The sequence below is a fragment of the Meriones unguiculatus genome, chromosome 16, assembly GCF_030254825.1.
Source record: "Meriones unguiculatus strain TT.TT164.6M chromosome 16, Bangor_MerUng_6.1, whole genome shotgun sequence".
NCBI classification, from domain to species: domain Eukaryota; kingdom Metazoa; phylum Chordata; class Mammalia; order Rodentia; family Muridae; genus Meriones; species Meriones unguiculatus.
The window spans coordinates 11,149,022-11,165,921 of record NC_083363.1 but is presented as its reverse complement, the minus strand read 5'-3'; the positions used below and the strand labels follow the sequence as shown (position 1 = coordinate 11,165,921).

Sequence of the window (16,900 nt, the reverse complement as noted above, 5' to 3'; positions counted from 1 at the left end):
GATCTAGCCTTGTGGTAGAAAACCATATGTGTAGTAAATGTGAGGTTCTGGGTTCAATTCTGAACACCAAAATAAAGTAAAATAATGAAATTTCATAAAAAAGAAAGGGCGCAGTGGTACACGCCTGTAAGCCCAGCACTCAGGGAGGCAGAGGCAGGCAGATCTCTGTGAGTTCAAGGTCAGCCTGGCCTAGAAAGTGAGTCCAGGACAGCCAAGGTTACAGAGAGAAACTCTGTCTCAACTCCCTCCCCCCCAACAAAAAGTTTGTGGGGCTACAGGGGAGGATAGCTGGTTAAGTGACAGAAGGACTTTAGAAAGCAAATGGCTCATTCGGTCTCCCGGTTCTGGGTAATAAGCAAGGCCCTGGGACCACTTCTGATTCTGCCATTTCCGGGCTCATGGTCTTCGGCAAGTGACATAACCCCACCTCAAGCTCCGAGACAGGGTTTCTCTGCACAGCACAGGCTGTTCTGGAATTCCCTCTGTAGAGCAGGTTGGCTGTGAACTCAGAGAACCGCTGCTCCCCCCACCCCCCGTGCTGGGTGAGCCACCGACATCCCGCTGTGATGTACTCTTTGTGAACATTAACTTCCGCCTCAAAAAAATTTCTGCAAGGATGGTATTTGGATCAAAAAGATGTAGCTTTTGTTGAGTTGTTTTGGAGTTACAAATACCTAAACAGATGTAGCATTAACACCCATGTATAAGTCGGGTCTATGGTGGCGCACACCTTTGCTCTCAGCCCTCGGGAGGCAGAGGCAGGAGGATCTCTGAGTTCTAGGCCAGCCTGGTCTACAGAGTGTGTTCCAGGTCAGCCAAGGTTACACAGAGAAACCCTGTGTAACCTAAAAAAAAAAAACAAAAAACCCAGAAAAACAAAAAAAACAAAAACAGGGCTGATAAAATGGTTCAGTGGTTAAGAACATTGATTAGGGTTCAATTCCCAGCACCCACATGGCAGCTCATAACTGTTTGTAACCCTAGTTCCAGGGGATCTGACACCCTCACATGGACATACACAGGCAAAACACCAATGCACATGAAAAAATAAAATATTTATATTTATATTAAAAAAACCCAACCAAACAAAAAAAACATCACCTATACTTACTAAGCAGATGGAGATCCAGGATGCTGGGTAATGTGGTAAGGCCTGTTTATGTGCTAATCCCACTGGGATTCTCACAATAATTTATAACAGCACCTATTTTGTAGTGAGAAAACTAGAAAGCAAAGATTGTGTTACACAGTGCTGCCGAGGGTCAAAGCCAGGCTTCTCAGCTCAATGCACTAATGCAGTATGGCTATGCTGGTTTAGAAGGAAAAGTTAAAGATCAGGAAGTAGAATATGATGACACTTGTGTATAAATGTAGCAGAGGAGTATACACCTTAAATATTTGCTCCTGTTCATAAATTCTCTCAAAGGATGCTGATATTGAGAAGTGGAAGATAATTGCAAGGTACTGATTAGGTTGAAATGGTGCTTTCAGAAATTTGAAGCATGCAAATTTTATTAGAAATTCATTTCAGAGATATTGATTGATTGATCGATTGATCGATTGATTTGACAGGGTCTCACGAGGTAGCTCTGGCTGGCCTGGAACTGGCTACATAGACCAGGCTGTCATGGAACTCGCAGAGATCACCCACCTCTGCCTCTTGATCAAAGGTATGCACCACTATGCCCGGAGAACAGATAAATTCTTAAAAAAAAAAAAAAAAAAAAAAAAAAAAAATCAAAGAATAATGTTTGGCTAGGTTTTGTCAGTTTGACCTGTTAGTTTTATCTGGGAGGAGGAACTCCAGTTGAGAAAATGTCTTCATTAGATTGCCTGTAGGCAAATCTGCAGGGGATTTTCTTGATTAATGATTGATGTATGTGGGCGGGGCCAGCCTCACGGGGGGCCGTGGTTGGGGGGGGTGGTCCTGGATGAAATAAGCAGGCTGAGCAAGGCATGGGGAGCAAGCCAATAACCAGTGTCCCTTAACGGCTTCTCCGCTTCAATACCTGCCTCCAGGTTCCTCTGAGTTCCTGCCCTGACTAAAGGGTGGTAAGCCAAGTTGGGGAGCCTTTCCTCCCCAAGTTGCTTTTGGTCGTGGCGCTTTAGCGCAATAGGAACATCAACTAAGACAAATTAAAAATTAATATAAGAACCACAGGGGAATCACTCGAACGCACAGAACTCCTTCACTTTATAACGCCAGCAGTCGCGTTCCCTGCTGGGAGCACCCAGGGTGCCAGGCACGTGCGTAGTCCTCAACTGTCGGGCTCAGCAAGAGCACAGCACTTAGCACGCTGTAAAACATGCACTCCAACCAGACCTGTTTGCCTTCGAGGGAAAACCTGGACCTGGGGGCTTCTGCGTGGATCATGCAGGAGCCCTGCTCCCTAACGACCACCTTCGCAGCACAAAGCCCGCAGCCACCAAAGTGGCACCGCGGACTAGCACAGCGCACGCGCAGCCTGGACCCCGGCGCCGAGAGAGGAGGCGTGCCAGCCGGCGCCTGCGCAGAGGGGGGCCGGGGAGGCGACGGACACTGCGCGTGCGCGGGGAGCAGCGGGGGCGGGGCTCGGCCAGCCAGGGCTGGGTAAGGGGCGGGAGCCGCAAGGGAGACAGGGCGGGCCGAGGGAGCGGCGCCGTGGGTTGGCTGCTGCCCCGAGGCCGGACTCAACGGACCCGGGCCGCTCCGCCGGGCCAGCTCGCCGCCCGGCCCCAGCCCGGAGCCAGCGAGTGAGCGAGGCGGTGCCGCGCGGTAAGAGCCGGGGCAGGGTCCTCTCCGCTGGCGCCGCGGGGACGCCCGTCTCCCCAGCGCCGCCCGCGCGGCCAGGCCCGGGCGGCCCCGCGGACCCTGGCGGCCCCGCGCCTGCGCTGTCCCCCCTCTCTCTGCCCCCCCACCCCCCAGCTCTCCCGCGCCTGCGCCGTCTCCTTCCCGGGAGGACCTCGCAGCCTGGTCCACCGAGCCCCCCCGGAACCCTCTGGCTCGGCTGGTGGGCTGGCCGGCTAGCTGGGGTTCTCACCCCGGTGGAGAGGCCGGGTGCGACCCTCGGGATTGGATTCCCTGTGGTGTCGGGAGGGACGGGGCATTCCCCGTGGCCCCTAGCCCTGGGCTGGGGCAGGTTGCCTCCCCGACCGGTGGTTTGAGGGTGGGGAGCAGGGGCGGGGAGCAGAGAGACCCCTGAAGGCTAGGTCCTGTGTCAGGACCTGGCTGTTTGGCGCTGCTTGCGTTCTTTATTCTTGAGACGTGGCTCGTTGTATCAGGTGTGATGTGGATAGTACAGTGTGCTGTTGGAAGAAATGCTGCGTTTCCAGCAGTGGCTGCATTTGAGACATCCGTAGGGGTGTGTGTGTGCGCGCTGTGTGCGTACGCGTGCCATTTCTGGGTGGGCTTAGCCACGTACAGACCACAAACGAAAATTTCCGCGACCGTCCAAATGCGGGCAAGCCTGATTTGCTCATTCCCTTGAAGGGCCTCTTCTAAACTGCCGAGGGGAGGGGGGCACGACCACTCGAGTAAAGGGAAAAAAACTGACTTGGTCGTGAAAGAGAATCGTAAGCTTTGGCCCACACCTGGAATCCCGGGCCTCGGGAGGCGGAGGCAGGGTTGGGCTGCTGAGAGTGAGATAAACAAAAACAAAACCAAGTCACGGAGCCCACCGAGGCTTGCTGTCGCTCGGGAGGGTAAATCTCCGGGTGAGATCAGCTGAGGATTGTAGGCAGAAGCTGTTCTTTCTAAAGGTTTGCGGTGAGGACCTGCGTTGTGGGATAGTCACTGAAGGCACTGCTCTTTCATTGGTCCTCTTTCAATACATCAGGAATGGAAAAAGTTTGAAAAACAATGTCTGGGTTGAATTCGGTACAGACTTTTTTTTTTTTTTCTTGTCCTTTCTTTGTACTGGGATAATATACGCTATTGATGATTGAAGTAACTTGAGGATTACATTGCTTCTGAGTAACTTCACTCTCTCGTTTTTTGGGATTCAGGGCATGGAATATGGCTAAATGAATGTCTTAGAGCTAAGCTATATCCACCCCCGGCCCCGTTAGCCTCTTAACCTTCCATTTAGAGATGGAAGTCAGGCTGAGAATCCCGAATTAGCTATGTCCCTCACTTTGTTGCCACACAGGCCCGGAACTTTCAATCTTGCTTCAGCCTCTGGAGTAGTTGGAATTAATTACAGGCCTGCACCACCCCACTAGCCCAGCTTCACCATTTCTGTCAGGGACTTGAGTGTCCCCAGATTTTAGTTATCTTCAGAGAGCCTCCAATATCCTGTGCAACTGGGGCAATTGTAGTTTTTTTCCTTAATTAAAAAATATAAAAGTAATACACGTATGTTGCAGAATATTCAAACCAATAGACAAGGGGATATGGAGAAAAAAAAAGAATGTTGGTCTCGTCACCATGTTTTCCTATTGAGAAAGAGCTGATGCTGCCGTCCCCGTTTCCCCCACTAAAAATGTTTGTTTTCCCTTTGGATCTAGTGTACAGCAAATTGTGTTCTAACCCTCAGCAATTAAAATTTTAGATAGCTTGAGAATGGTTTGTATGCTTGTCTGTATCCCGGGGATGTAGAGATTTCCTGGACATTTTCAGTAAGAAAGTGATTGTTGTACCATTGGAAAGCTGTCTGAAGGTGTCTCTTGGTATCAGTCAAAACATTACTGTCAGATGCTGAGTGGAGTGTAATTATGGTTAAGGTGAAATTTGCTCAGGGTGTATACCTACATTTGAGTTCTCGACAACTTGTGACTTCTGAAGCAGAGGTTCGCCTTCTAACTGACTTGACTTTGCTCATTTGATCAGATGACTTAGGTATCGCAAAGGGTCAAAATTCCTATCAGGGTTGGGCTTTCTTAACTTACAAGATTTGCTAAGTAACCATATGCATATTTAAATTACATGACTGACTTGCATAAAGTATTATACAAACATAATCCTTGATAGAGGAGTGGTGACAGTGTCTAGAGATTTGGGCGATTTTTTTTTTTTTCTTTTTGGCTTATGGATTTGGACAAGTAAACTTTCCTTTCAGGATCTTCATTTTTCCATTCTGTGTGCATGTATACAAAGGAGTGTCAGGAGCAATTTTAGTATTAAAGAATCCTGGTACAGTTTTCAGCCAGTGATGATGCTGTAGTTTCCTTCTCAAAAATTCGGGTGATGAGCCAGGTTGTGTAGTATGTCTGAGATGAATGAATCTGAGGTGAAAGCGTATTGTGTAGGCCTTTATGTCCTAAGAAAAACAAGGGCAGTGTTAGGAGTTTTAATGACACTGAATTTATTCAATTTAAAGGACCTTCATTTCTAAAAAACAAAAACCACCCTCGTTTCTTCATGATAAATTAAGCAGTTAGAAGCTGGAGAGTTGTCTCAGCAGCCAAGAGCATTTGTTGCTCTTACGAAGGAGCTGGGTTTGATTTCCAGTGCCCACATGTCATGTCTTAAAATTGACTGTAGCTGCAGATACAGGGGACCCAGCCCCTTCCATGGGCACCAAGCATTCGTGTAGTACACATACATAAATCTTAAAAAGTTTTAAAGTTCAGCATCTAGTTGGACATGGTTTTACAAGCTTGTGGTTTCAGTTGTAGTGGAGGCTGAGAATGATTTCTTCAGTCTAGTAGTTTGAGGCCACTCTGAGCACTGTGCACACATGCAGGCAGAATGTTGTATAAATAATAATAAAATAAATCTAAAAAAAGAAAGAACCTAAAGTCTTGTTTGGCTAATAAAAATTTCTGGGCTGTTGCTTTTAAGAAGATTCAAGTACAGCTGCCTGGTGTGGTGGCCTGTCTGGCTTGGCGGCACACACCTTTGATCCCAACACTAGGAAGGCCAAGACAGGTGGGGTTCCAGGAGAGCCAAGACTAGATAGGGAGACACACAAACAAAACAAAACAAAATTTAAATTCATTTTGTTTGGTTTTTATTTGTTTGTTTGCTTGTTTTTGAGACAGGATCTTCTGTAATTGAGGGTGTCCTTGAACCCACTGTGTAGGCAATGATGACCTCAAACTTTTGATTCTTCTGCTTCCAACTGCCAAATGCTGGCTGGAATTATAAGTGTGGCACCGTGTCCAGGTTTATGTAGTACCGGGAATTGAATGAAGGAATCTGTGTATATGACTTTGTGGTGATTTACCACAAGTAACGTAAAAAGCCGTTACATTTGATATTAAGCATTTTTCCTGTTTTACTTATCCTTAAAATGCATGAACATGAGGTAGAGTTTGGCTCCCCAGAATTCACAGGAAGTTCCCGTGGTAGCCGTGCCTGCAGTTGCTGCGCTGCAGTGGAGGATGCCTGGAAGCTGGCTGGCCAGCCAGCTGCTGTGTGCTGCAGCCAACAGGAGACCCTGTCTCAAGATGGAAGGTGGGGACTGGCACCAGGTGTTCTGGCCTCTGAGTGTGCTGTGCGGCATGTGACATCTGCCCTCAAGAATGCACACACATGCACACACTGTACACGTACGCAAAGCTCAGTATGTGCATTTCTTACATGATGTAAAGTGTCAGGAGTCTTTTCTCCAATTTATGTGCGCGTGTGTGTACACACCTGTTTATTGTGTCATGTGCACAGAGTGCCCACTGGTAGAGATTAACAAGGTCCCTAGAATTGTGTGCATGTGCCAACAAGAAGAATCTGAAGGACATTCCTTTTGGTTGGAATTGTTAGTGCTGAATAGACTAGCAGCAGAGTTCAAAAACAAAAACCTCCCATTAGCTCAGAAGGTTTTTGTTTGTTTGCCTGCCTCAGTTGTTTGATCTGATACAACATGATGATCAAATTGGTCTTGCGATATAGCTTAGTGTTCAGTATCCCTAGTAATCAAGGAAGTACAACTTGAAACTGTATTGAGAGACTGTCTCATCCTAGTGACTGACTATTGAGAAATCTGGTAGCACATTTTGGTGTGGATATGAGGAAGAGGAACTCTTACTCAACCCTGGGAGTGTAATTAATATATAGCCTTATAGTAGGTAGGCAGTTTGGTGATTCCTCAGTGTTACTCCTGGGCATTTACCTAAAGATATTCTATCAGAGAGACATTTGCACATCCGTGTGTGTTGATTGCTGCTCTATTCACAATAGCAAGAAAATGGAAACAGCCTAAATTTCCTTCTACTGATGATTGGATAATGAAAATACAGTACATACATACAATGGAATAGTCTGCTGTAAATAAAAATGAGATCATGAAATCTGCAGGTAGGTGGATGAACCTGGAAAGCTTAATAAATGAGGCAACTCCGACAGATCAAAACACATGTTCCTCCTCGTATGCAAGCCTAGCAGACAATGTGTCCATGTATGTGTGTATAAAAGGTGTAAGTGTGGAGTAAATCCATATGTTAAGAAGGGATACTGTTGGGTGATGGGCAAACAGAGGACAGAGGACAGCAAACTAATTTTTTTGAGTTTCAACTCTGTCATAGGTGTGTGTGTGTGTGTGTGTGTGTGTTTGTGTGTGTATATGTATAGGTGGAGATGTGGATTCAGCCATCTGTATATTGAAATAACAATAATATCATTCCAAGAAGAATCTATCTAATGTGTTATTTTTTTGAGGCAGCGATTGTGAACATTGTTTTCTTTTAGCCCCATTGATTAACACCACAGGACATGATTAGTTCAGGGTACTCATTGACCCACTTAGAAAAAAATAATTAACTTTTTTTTTTTATGCTCTGGAGGGAGGGATACTGTAACTGGAAAATTTTCAGTTTTTTCTTTTGTTTAAAACTATCAAATCATTCTATTACAGTGTCATTTAATGTGTATTGCTTTATAAAGTATGGTTTTTAAGAAAACTTGAGCTTGGGGATGTAGTTTAGTGGCCGAGTGCTTGCCTAGAGTGTGCAGGGTTCTGAGTTCAGTCCTCAACATCATAAGAATAAGTAAATAAGGCTTTATGAATTGAAGGGGGTATAGCTGGATCTTGAGGTAGCACTATTCCCAAATTTCTGAAAAAATGCCAGATTGATTTCCAGAGTGGTTGTACAAGTTTACATTCCCACCAGCAATGGAGGAGGGTTCCCCTTTCTCCACAACCTCACCAGCATGTGCTGGCACTTGAGTTTTTGATCTTAGCCATTCTGATGGGTACAAGGTGAAACCTCAGAGTTGTTTTGATTTGCATTTCCTTGATGACTAAGGATGTTGAGCATTTCTTTAAGTGTTTCTCTGCCATGCAGTATTCTTCTGTTGGGAATTCTCTGTTTAGCTCTGCACCCCATTTTTTAAATTAATCCATTTTTTTGGATTATTTGGTTTGTTGGTATCTAATTTCTTGAGTTCTTTATATATTCTGAATATTAGCTCTCTATCAATGTAGGGTTGATGAAGATCTTTTCCCAGTCTGTAGGCTGTTGTTTTGTTCTGTTGACCGTGTCCTTTGCTTTACAGAAGCTTTTTAGTTTCACGAGGTCCCATTTCTTGGCATATACCCAAAAGATTCCCCACCTTCAATAAGGACATTTGCTCAACTATGTTTGTAGCAGCTTATTTATAATAGCCAGAATCTGGAAGCAACCTAGACCCCACAATGAAGGAATGGATACAGAAATTGTGGTACATATACACAATGGAATACTACTCAGCTATTAAAAACAAAGAAATCTTGATATTTGTAGGCAAATGTATGGAACTAGAAGAGATCATCCTGAGAGAGGCAACCTAGAAACAGAAAGATAGGATTGGTATACACTCACTAATAAGCGGGTATTAGCTGTATAATATAGGACAGCCATCTACAGACCTAAAGAAGCTAAACACTAAAGAGGACCCTAGGGAGGATGCTTAAATCTCATTTAGAATGACAAACAGGATAGAACCCAGAAACGGCGGAAGAGAGGAAACAGGATGGGAGCCTACTATAGAGTGTCCTCTGAAAGGCTCCACCCAACGGGATCGAAGCAGATGCTGAGACTCTGGGCCAAACTTTGGGCAGAGCACAGGGAGTCTTATGGAGGAAGAGAGGAGTGGGGATAGAGGGACATGAGGTGACAGGAGCCCCACAAGGAGACCAACAAAGCTAAAGGATCTGAGCCCAGGGGGTCCTGCAGAGAGTGATGCACCAACCGAGGACCGTGCATGGAGAGGACCTAGACCCCCTGTTCAGATGTGGCCGATTGGCAGCTCAGTCTCCATGTGGATCTCTGAGTGAGGGGAGCAGGGCTGCCTCTGACATGAAGTCAGTTGACTGCTCTTTTATTACTCACTGGTGATGATGCAGCCTTGCCAGGCCACAGAGGAAGAAGATCCTGTCAGTCCTGATGAGATTTAACAAGCTATGGGCAGATGGCAATTGTGGAGAACTCCCCCTTTCAGTGGACTAGGGGAAGGGGATGAGAGAAAGAGGGAGGAAGGGTGGTGGGACTGGGGTGCGGAGGGGGCTTCAATCGGAATATATAATGAATAAATTGTGAAGAAAAAAATTTAAAAAAAGGAATTGAGGTGGGTTGTGAGAGATGAGGAAGCTTTGATCTATAGCAGATACAGGTGACTTTGATGTTCATGAAGCTTTTACAGTTTATGGAGTCTGTGCTGCACTTATTCTCCAGAAAATACAGTTATAAAAGCACACTGTTTTAAAAAAAAAAACAAAAAACTGTAGGGAAGAAGTAAAACAAGCAAAAAGATGGTAGGGGATCAAAATGTATCAAAAGGTATACATTAAGAGCCTTAACATTAATGCAATACCAAATTTGGTATTGTGGCATGCACCCGTAATGCCAGCACTCAGGAGGTAGAGGAGGAGGATCTGGAGTTCAAAGTCCTCAGCTGCAAAGTGAGTTTAAGGCCAGCCTAGCCTGAGACACGGTCTTAAAAGAAGTAAAATTTGAGCAGGGCGTGATGGTGCATGCCTTTAATCCCAGGTGGATCACTGTGGGTTCAAGGCAAGTCTGGTCTAAAAGTGAGTCCAGGACAGCCAAGGATACAGAGAAACCCTGTCTTGAAAAGGCAAAATGGAATTAAAATAAGTAAAATTTTGGTCTGGAGAGATGGCTCAGTGGTTAAGAGTACTACTCTTAGAGAGGAAGGGGTTCCACATGAGGTCCTGACAGTTGGTGGCATTTAGGAAGGGAGAGGAAAGAAACTGAGCTTTTAGGAATGGCAGTGACTTGAACATTCCTTTGCTGAGGGAAAGAGTTACAAGGGAGGGACAGGCATAGAGTGGGCATCAACAGGCATGCTTCATAAAGGCCCTGGTATTCATTCTTGATGTATAATCTTTGTTTTATAGTGTTGGGTTAATTTGCTGATTTCCCCCCTTTTTCTTTTGTGTTGCTAGGGCTCAGACCCAGGGCCTCACACACACCTACTTCACACATGGTAGGCAAACACTGGTATAATACCCCCAAGTCTCAGTTTTCTGAAATATTGTTTAGAGCTTATGTGTTCATTTCCTTAAGAGATGGGCCAGGAGGGTTTCTTTTTTTCCCTGTTATCTTTTCCCTTTTTTTGGAATGACTTTGCCAGCAAGCTAACTTGATGAAGTGAACTGGGAAATCCTTTGTAGTTTTCTTGGAGAACGTTATGGTTTGAATGTGTTCCCCAAGAAGAATGGATTGGAACCTCAATCCCCAATGCTAGTGTTAGGAAGGGAGGTGTAGGCAGTGCTTGAGTCGTGAAGAATTCACTCCCCCAAACGGATTAAATGACGGTTGTAAAGGGCTTGGGGCTATGTGATAAGTGCTTGCTCTTTCACTTCCGCTGCCTTTCACCTTCTGCCATGTGTGATCAACAGACACCTGGACAGATGCAGCCACTCTGCTAGACTAATCGACTTTTCTGTCTGTGTGCCAAACAAGTTCTGTTGACGTATTTTACTCAAGCTAAGGTTTTTAGTTAGAGTGGCTCAGCACAAACTAGCTGTAGAAAGTTGATAACAAGGAGTTGGGCCGTTTCTATTATAAGTACCAGACAATGTGTATGCAGTTTAGGGAACTGAGTGGAGGCCAGATGAATTCAGAGGGCAATCTAGAGAAAAACCTACATTCCTGTGAATGGACCATCACAGGCTACAGGAGGTAGTTTAGGGATTAGTTAAGTGGTTGTCATCAGAATGGCACAGGAAAGGACATTCTAATGAGGTCTCAGGTGGAGCTAAGAAATACAGTATTAGAAACCAGCAAAGGCACTGTGGTTCCCAGCCACAAAGATACTAGTAGAATGCAGAATTTTAGAATGGTAGCAGGCCCAGTTACACATGCCTGTAATCCCAGCACACAGGGAGGCAGAGGCAGGTGGGTCTCTGTGAGTTGAGGCCAGCCTGGTCTACAAACTGAGTCCAGGACAGCCAAGGCTACACAGAGAAAAACAAACAAACAAACAAAATGCAAAAAAAAAAAAAAAAAAAAATGGTGGCAGATGAGTGGGCAAGGCGCAGGATGACCTTTTTGGGGGTTGCCTACACTACTAAAACAGAGAAGAGAAATGACAGAGAGAAGGAGAATGAGAAGGTTTGGAAAACGTTGAGACTAGCCATTTACAGAAGCCTGGAGCTGGATGTTCGGGGCGCATGTTTGGAGTCCCAGCACACACAGGGTTGAGGAACCTGGTTTGCAAAGTGATGCCATCTCTCAAAGAACCAAAATAAAGCCAGGCGCGATGGCTCACAGGGTGGTGGCTCACAGGTGCGATGGCAGGAAGAGTCTTGTGGGTTCAAGGCCATTTCTGAGCTATGCAGTGAGTTTCAGACTACCTTGGTCTACAGCGTAACCTCACATCAAACGATGACAGCAGAAACCCAAACAGATAAAAGCGATAGAGGAGACACAAGGTGTGACTAAGGGAGGAACATTTGCTGAAAAGATTAATACAGATTAGAGAAAGTAGGTTGTATTTGTGAAGAAAACAGAAGACCCCGAAGACATCTGGGAGACTTTGAGTCAGTCTTTGAGGGCTGTGTTTGCCAGGGAGGCTCTGTGGGCCAGTTTGCTGCTGTGTGCTACCTCTGGACTCTGCCCCCTGAGTTGCAATGCAGTGTCTTCCAGTGCAGTGCCCCACTTGCCCCAGCTGTGACACAAGCAGGTCCACGTGCAACTCAGGCGGCCCCACTGAACGGTGGACTCAGTCAACCTTGGTGTGTAATGGTGCTAATTGCAGATGATGAGTACGGTGTGCAGGCATCCAGGCCATCACAGCCTCCTTTAGGTTTAAAGGGTGTAGCAGACACGGGGGTGGGGAGCAGGCAGGAATTTGTATGGAGTCTTCACCACAAAGAGCCTTCTATAATGACACTGTGTACAGAACTATGGGGTGAGGATGCTGTGGAGTCCCCAGCCTATAGAACTCACGAGAGAAGCCCCACCAGAGACTTTGGGGCGGTGCTTTTGGAAGACCATGTTTGTCCAGAAGGTGGGGTGCAGAGTCAGATCACTGGGTATCTTCATAGTACTTTTCCGGGTAGGAGCACCTGCCCTGCTCCCCCAACCTAGTCTCCTAGTCTCCTAGTCTCCTTTCTGGGTTCCAGGATGAAAGGACCTCTTCTGTGCTTATCTTACTGTTAGATCCCTTTCCCTCCTTTCTGTTTTGAGAAGTGTTCTCACCTGTTGCCTGTATAGCCCAGGTGTGTGCTTGCAATGCGCAGTCAGTGGGGTGTTCTCTTCTGATTCTAGCTGTCTTTACATTTCACTCTAGAACTGGAAAATAGCATTCTACAAAACAGAGCACCTGTTCCAGGGTAGGGAGAACTTAGTCATGCATTCAGTGTCTCTCACAAATACTGGCTTTTCGGGTTATCTACTCCCCTTCCCCCAGGCCATCTCTTCTTTAATGAGCCTTTGTATTCTGTGTTTCAAGGGATTTGTCTGTTTTATCTAAACTTTTGAACCTGTTGACTTGAAGTGAATCTTAGGTGTTATGTTGTTAACCTTTCTTTGTTGACTTGAAGTGATCTTAAGTGTTACATTGTAGCCTTTTTTTGTTTGCTTACTTTGAGTTTTGTTGTTTTTCTTTAACATTTTTTAATTAAGTTGATTTATTTATGTAGAATGTGTGTGACACACACAGCATCTATGTGTGACTTGAAAAAGTCAGTTTGCTCCCTCCACCATGTGTGTCCCCAGGATTGAACCCAGGTCATTAGGCATTGCAGCAAGTGTCATCTTGCTGGCCCCTTTTCTTTTCTCATTTCTTGAAAAAGCAGCTGAATAGTGCTTTGAGACTTTCTTTTTTCTATTGTGTTGTGTTGAAATTTTCCTCCCAAATATTGCTTTAATACTACCACATTTTTATGTCATGTTTTTATTTTTATTCAATTTAAAATATATTCTAATGCCCCCATCGCTTTCCTTCCCTCTCTCCCTCCCTCCCTTCCTTCCTCCTTCCCTCCTTCCCTCCCTTCCCTTCTTCTTTCTTTCCTTCCTTCCTTGCTTTTTCTATTTTTCTTATTTGTCTTTTAGTGTGGAGGGCTCATGTTTCCAGCCTGGCCTTGAACTCCTGGGCTCAAGCCATCAGCTGGAGCCCCAGATATTCACCACTGTTTCTGGCTAATTCTCCATTTGATTTCTTATTTGACTCAGATTGTTTGAGAAAATCTTAGAGATCTTTTTGTTATTTTCTAATTAACTAATATTAAAAAAATAAAACAACCACAGTACCATTATCCTAACTTTAAGAAGCGGTAGTTCAAAAAAGGACAACCGATCTGTGTTAATCAGAGAACTGTGTTCAAAGGCCAGTGGAGGGAGTCAGTGAGGATGGAGTGAGTGAGTGGATGAGAGAAAGGGACAGACAGGTAGATGCCAGGACAGCCAAAGAAAGGTAAGTAGCAGAAATGACCCACAAGTGGAGGCTGTGCTGAGACAGTAGCAGCTGTGGTGGCGAAGGAACAGGAGGGGCATGGTTTAGGGTGGAGCAGCAGCAATCTTAGTTGCCTGGAGGAACTCCCAAAGCTGTGTGAGTGAGTGGGTGAGTGATTGGGTAGGTGGGTGAGTGTGTGTGTGTGTGTGTGGGTGTGTGGGTGGGTGTGGGTGTGTGGGTGGGTGTGGGTGGGTGTGTGGGGGTGGGTAGAGGGAGAGTTGTGGTATTTCTAGTGCCATAGGGAAATAGAAGGAATTGAATAAGTGCACTTAGAACAAAGATTTGCCTCACTGATTGTGATGGGGAAGAGTAGGGAAGGTTTGTCTTGTTACCAAGTAAAGCTGTCTGTTGTCAGTTCACCCGAATTGTTTGTGGGGTCCTTGCAGATTCTGAGTTGTTTCGTTTTCTTGATTTTTTTTTTCCCTTGCTGCTGTTTCAGATTCCTAGATCTTTATCTTGCTGCTGAGATATGAGCAGTTGCAGAGTGAGTTATTGATTGATGCCTTATGACAGGTCACAGCCGTAGTGGAGTGACTAAGTGACCTGACTCATTCAGAGTCAGGCTTTCTTTGATTCTGACTGCGTGTATCATTTCAGTGGTACTTCAGGCTCCTCAGATCATAGCTTTGAGTTTGATTTTCTCAAGTTCTTGGTTATGATTTTCTTAGCTTACTGAGTGGTGTCTTTGGGGCACTGCTCTGTTTGCCTCCTATATGGGGCCTGTGCATTCTAGGAGAGCTCTGTGGGAGAAGTCTGTACAACTGAGCAACAGTTTCAAAGCCACCATCTGGGATTCTCCCAAGCACCCTAAGCTCAACTCTGTTTCTTTATGAGCACCAGCTGTCATGCTCTGGGGTCACACGGTAACTTCCAATTGATATGTTATTTCCCAGCATTCCTTATCTTTGCAGCCAGTCTCAAAGGCCTATCCCTTCTTTCCACATCCTGTCCTATGCCATCCAACCTAACTATATGAAGCACAACTATGTGAAGGACTTGGTTTTCCCAACTCACCGCCTCCCCTCCTCATGAAACGCCAAGTATTTAGGTTTAACTCTTGGCACTTGCGGTAATCGCCAGGTGGCAGTTATGTGTACCACTATTCCTGGGTTGGCTTAGGTACAAATGTCCACACACGTAAATTGATGTTCTCAATTATAGGTGGCTTGAGTTAATCTTATGAATGCTGTACTGTGTAAATGTGTAACTCCCTGCCAAAAATCTAAGCATAAGGCCATGATTTGAAGGCTCTTGAATAAAGATTATCTTTTTGTAAATACTAAGAAACCTTGGCAGAAGAGGGAATGGCCAGAGGAGACTCAGTTTCTTGCATTCTGGCAGTTTTAACTTTGGGAACCAATTTATTTTGGACTAAATCTGCAAAAATAATTTGTGTGCTATAGCCAGAAATTCTTTTAGACGAACTCTTTCCAGTCTTGTCACTTGTCTGGAATGCCAAGTATTATCAGCACTTTAACGTCTCCTCAGCAGTGTGCATTAGAGAGCCAGGTGTTAATTTTACTTTGGTTGCTCTTTAAAAAGCAATAATGGAAAGAGAGTATGTAGTTGCAGGTTTGAAAAGTCTAGCTTGTTTGTACTTGGCTCTCATATTTCCTTGTGTTAAATCTTTGATGCTCCCCCCTCCTTATTTTAGATTTATTTTCCATACAGCATTCTGCCTGCATGTGTGCCTTCAGGCCAGAAGACAGCACCAGATCTCATTATAGATGGTCATGAGCCACCATGTGGTTGCTGGGAATGGAACTCAGGACCTCAGGAAGAACAAACAGTACTCTTAACCTCTGAGCCATCTCTCCAGCCCTCCCTGTGTTAAATCTTAGAGAGAAACACCATTGCAAGTGAGCTTTTGTGTGCTAACACGATGAAGTAGAGTGTGTTTAATGATTTTGAAAACTAGCTCATTTTTTTCTGGCATCTGTTTAATTGTGACTTAATGGAAAGAACAGACTCTGGGCAGACCAGTTGCTACGTTCTCTAGCCTCGATGTCTTCCTCCTCCCCAGCCTAGAGAGTGATTGTATGACAATTGTACAACATGGATTTTGCCCTACTTATTTATTTGTTTGATGTAATTTTTAAGGGACAATAGTAAATCAGCCAAGTAATCTTGTTGCTGTGATCCCTTTAAAAATGTTCTTTAGCTTTTCTGTCCCACTTATCCTTGATCCAGCTGTGGTCTGGTTTGAATTGGTCCTTCGCTGGAGCTAGCTTGACCCTGCTCACCATCAGCCCCTGACTGAAGGGACATTTGAGCACAGTTGAAGACTGTGCCTTTCTGCTGCCTTCTCGCCTTCAGACTCCTTCACTTTGTGGCCAAGCAGAAGAGGAAGAGACTCTCATGAGGGTCATTTGCATCATCTGCAATTACCATGTTAAATGGGTACATGTCAGTAACAATCACCCCAATTTTAGATGTAAAATAAAATCTGATCTTAAAAGAAAATATTGTTAGAATAAAAATAAGCATTTAAAACTGGGCCTGCTTTGGTCAGTAAGCATTGAAGTTTCTAAGGCAGTGCTAGGCTTTGCCTGTGGATTTGGACAAAGAGAAACCCACATCAAGGTGCCTTACCCCTTCTTTCTGTTTTAGGCACTCTGGCTACATGCCAATTGCATGTATGTAGATTTCTGGTATGATAGGGAGAGCCTTCTCTCTGAGAAATTCTGAGGAATTTTTGACATTTGCTTTAGAGTCATATTCCACATCTACTTTTTTTGTTTGTTTGTTTTTTGTTTTTTTGTTTTTTTGAGACAGAATTTCTCTGTGTAGCCTTGGCTGTCCTGGACTTGCTTTGTAGACCAGGCTGGCATTGAACTCAGAGAGATCCATTTGCCTCTGCCTCCCAGAGTGCTGGGACTAAAGGTGTGTGCCACTGAGCCAGACTTCCCATCTACTTTTAAAGTGGTTATTTTAAATGTGTTGTCTGAATGTTTGGTGTAATTCATAATTGTAATTGCTGTGTGTGTGTGTGTGTGTGTGTGTGTGTGTGTGTGTGTATGTGTTGGGTTGGAGGGTTGGCTCAGCAGTTAGGAGCACCTGCTAGTCTTGCAGAGGACCTGGGCTCAC

General features: G+C 45.0%; 1 protein-coding gene across 2 annotated transcripts in view; it reads left to right on the top strand.

Annotated features, from left to right (window-relative positions):
- Positions 1-2,578: 2,578 nt before the first annotated feature.
- Positions 2,579-16,900, top strand: part of Specc1l (sperm antigen with calponin homology and coiled-coil domains 1 like) — a 99,124-nt gene continuing 84,802 nt past the window's right edge. The window contains exon 1 of one of the 2 annotated variants that reach the window (XM_021646063.2): positions 2,579-2,755. The gene's annotated coding sequence lies outside the window, so the exon portion shown is untranslated. Of the gene's footprint in view, positions 2,756-2,950; positions 3,038-16,900 lie in introns of those variants that run through there. The other variant, XM_060369364.1, reaches the window with a different exon arrangement.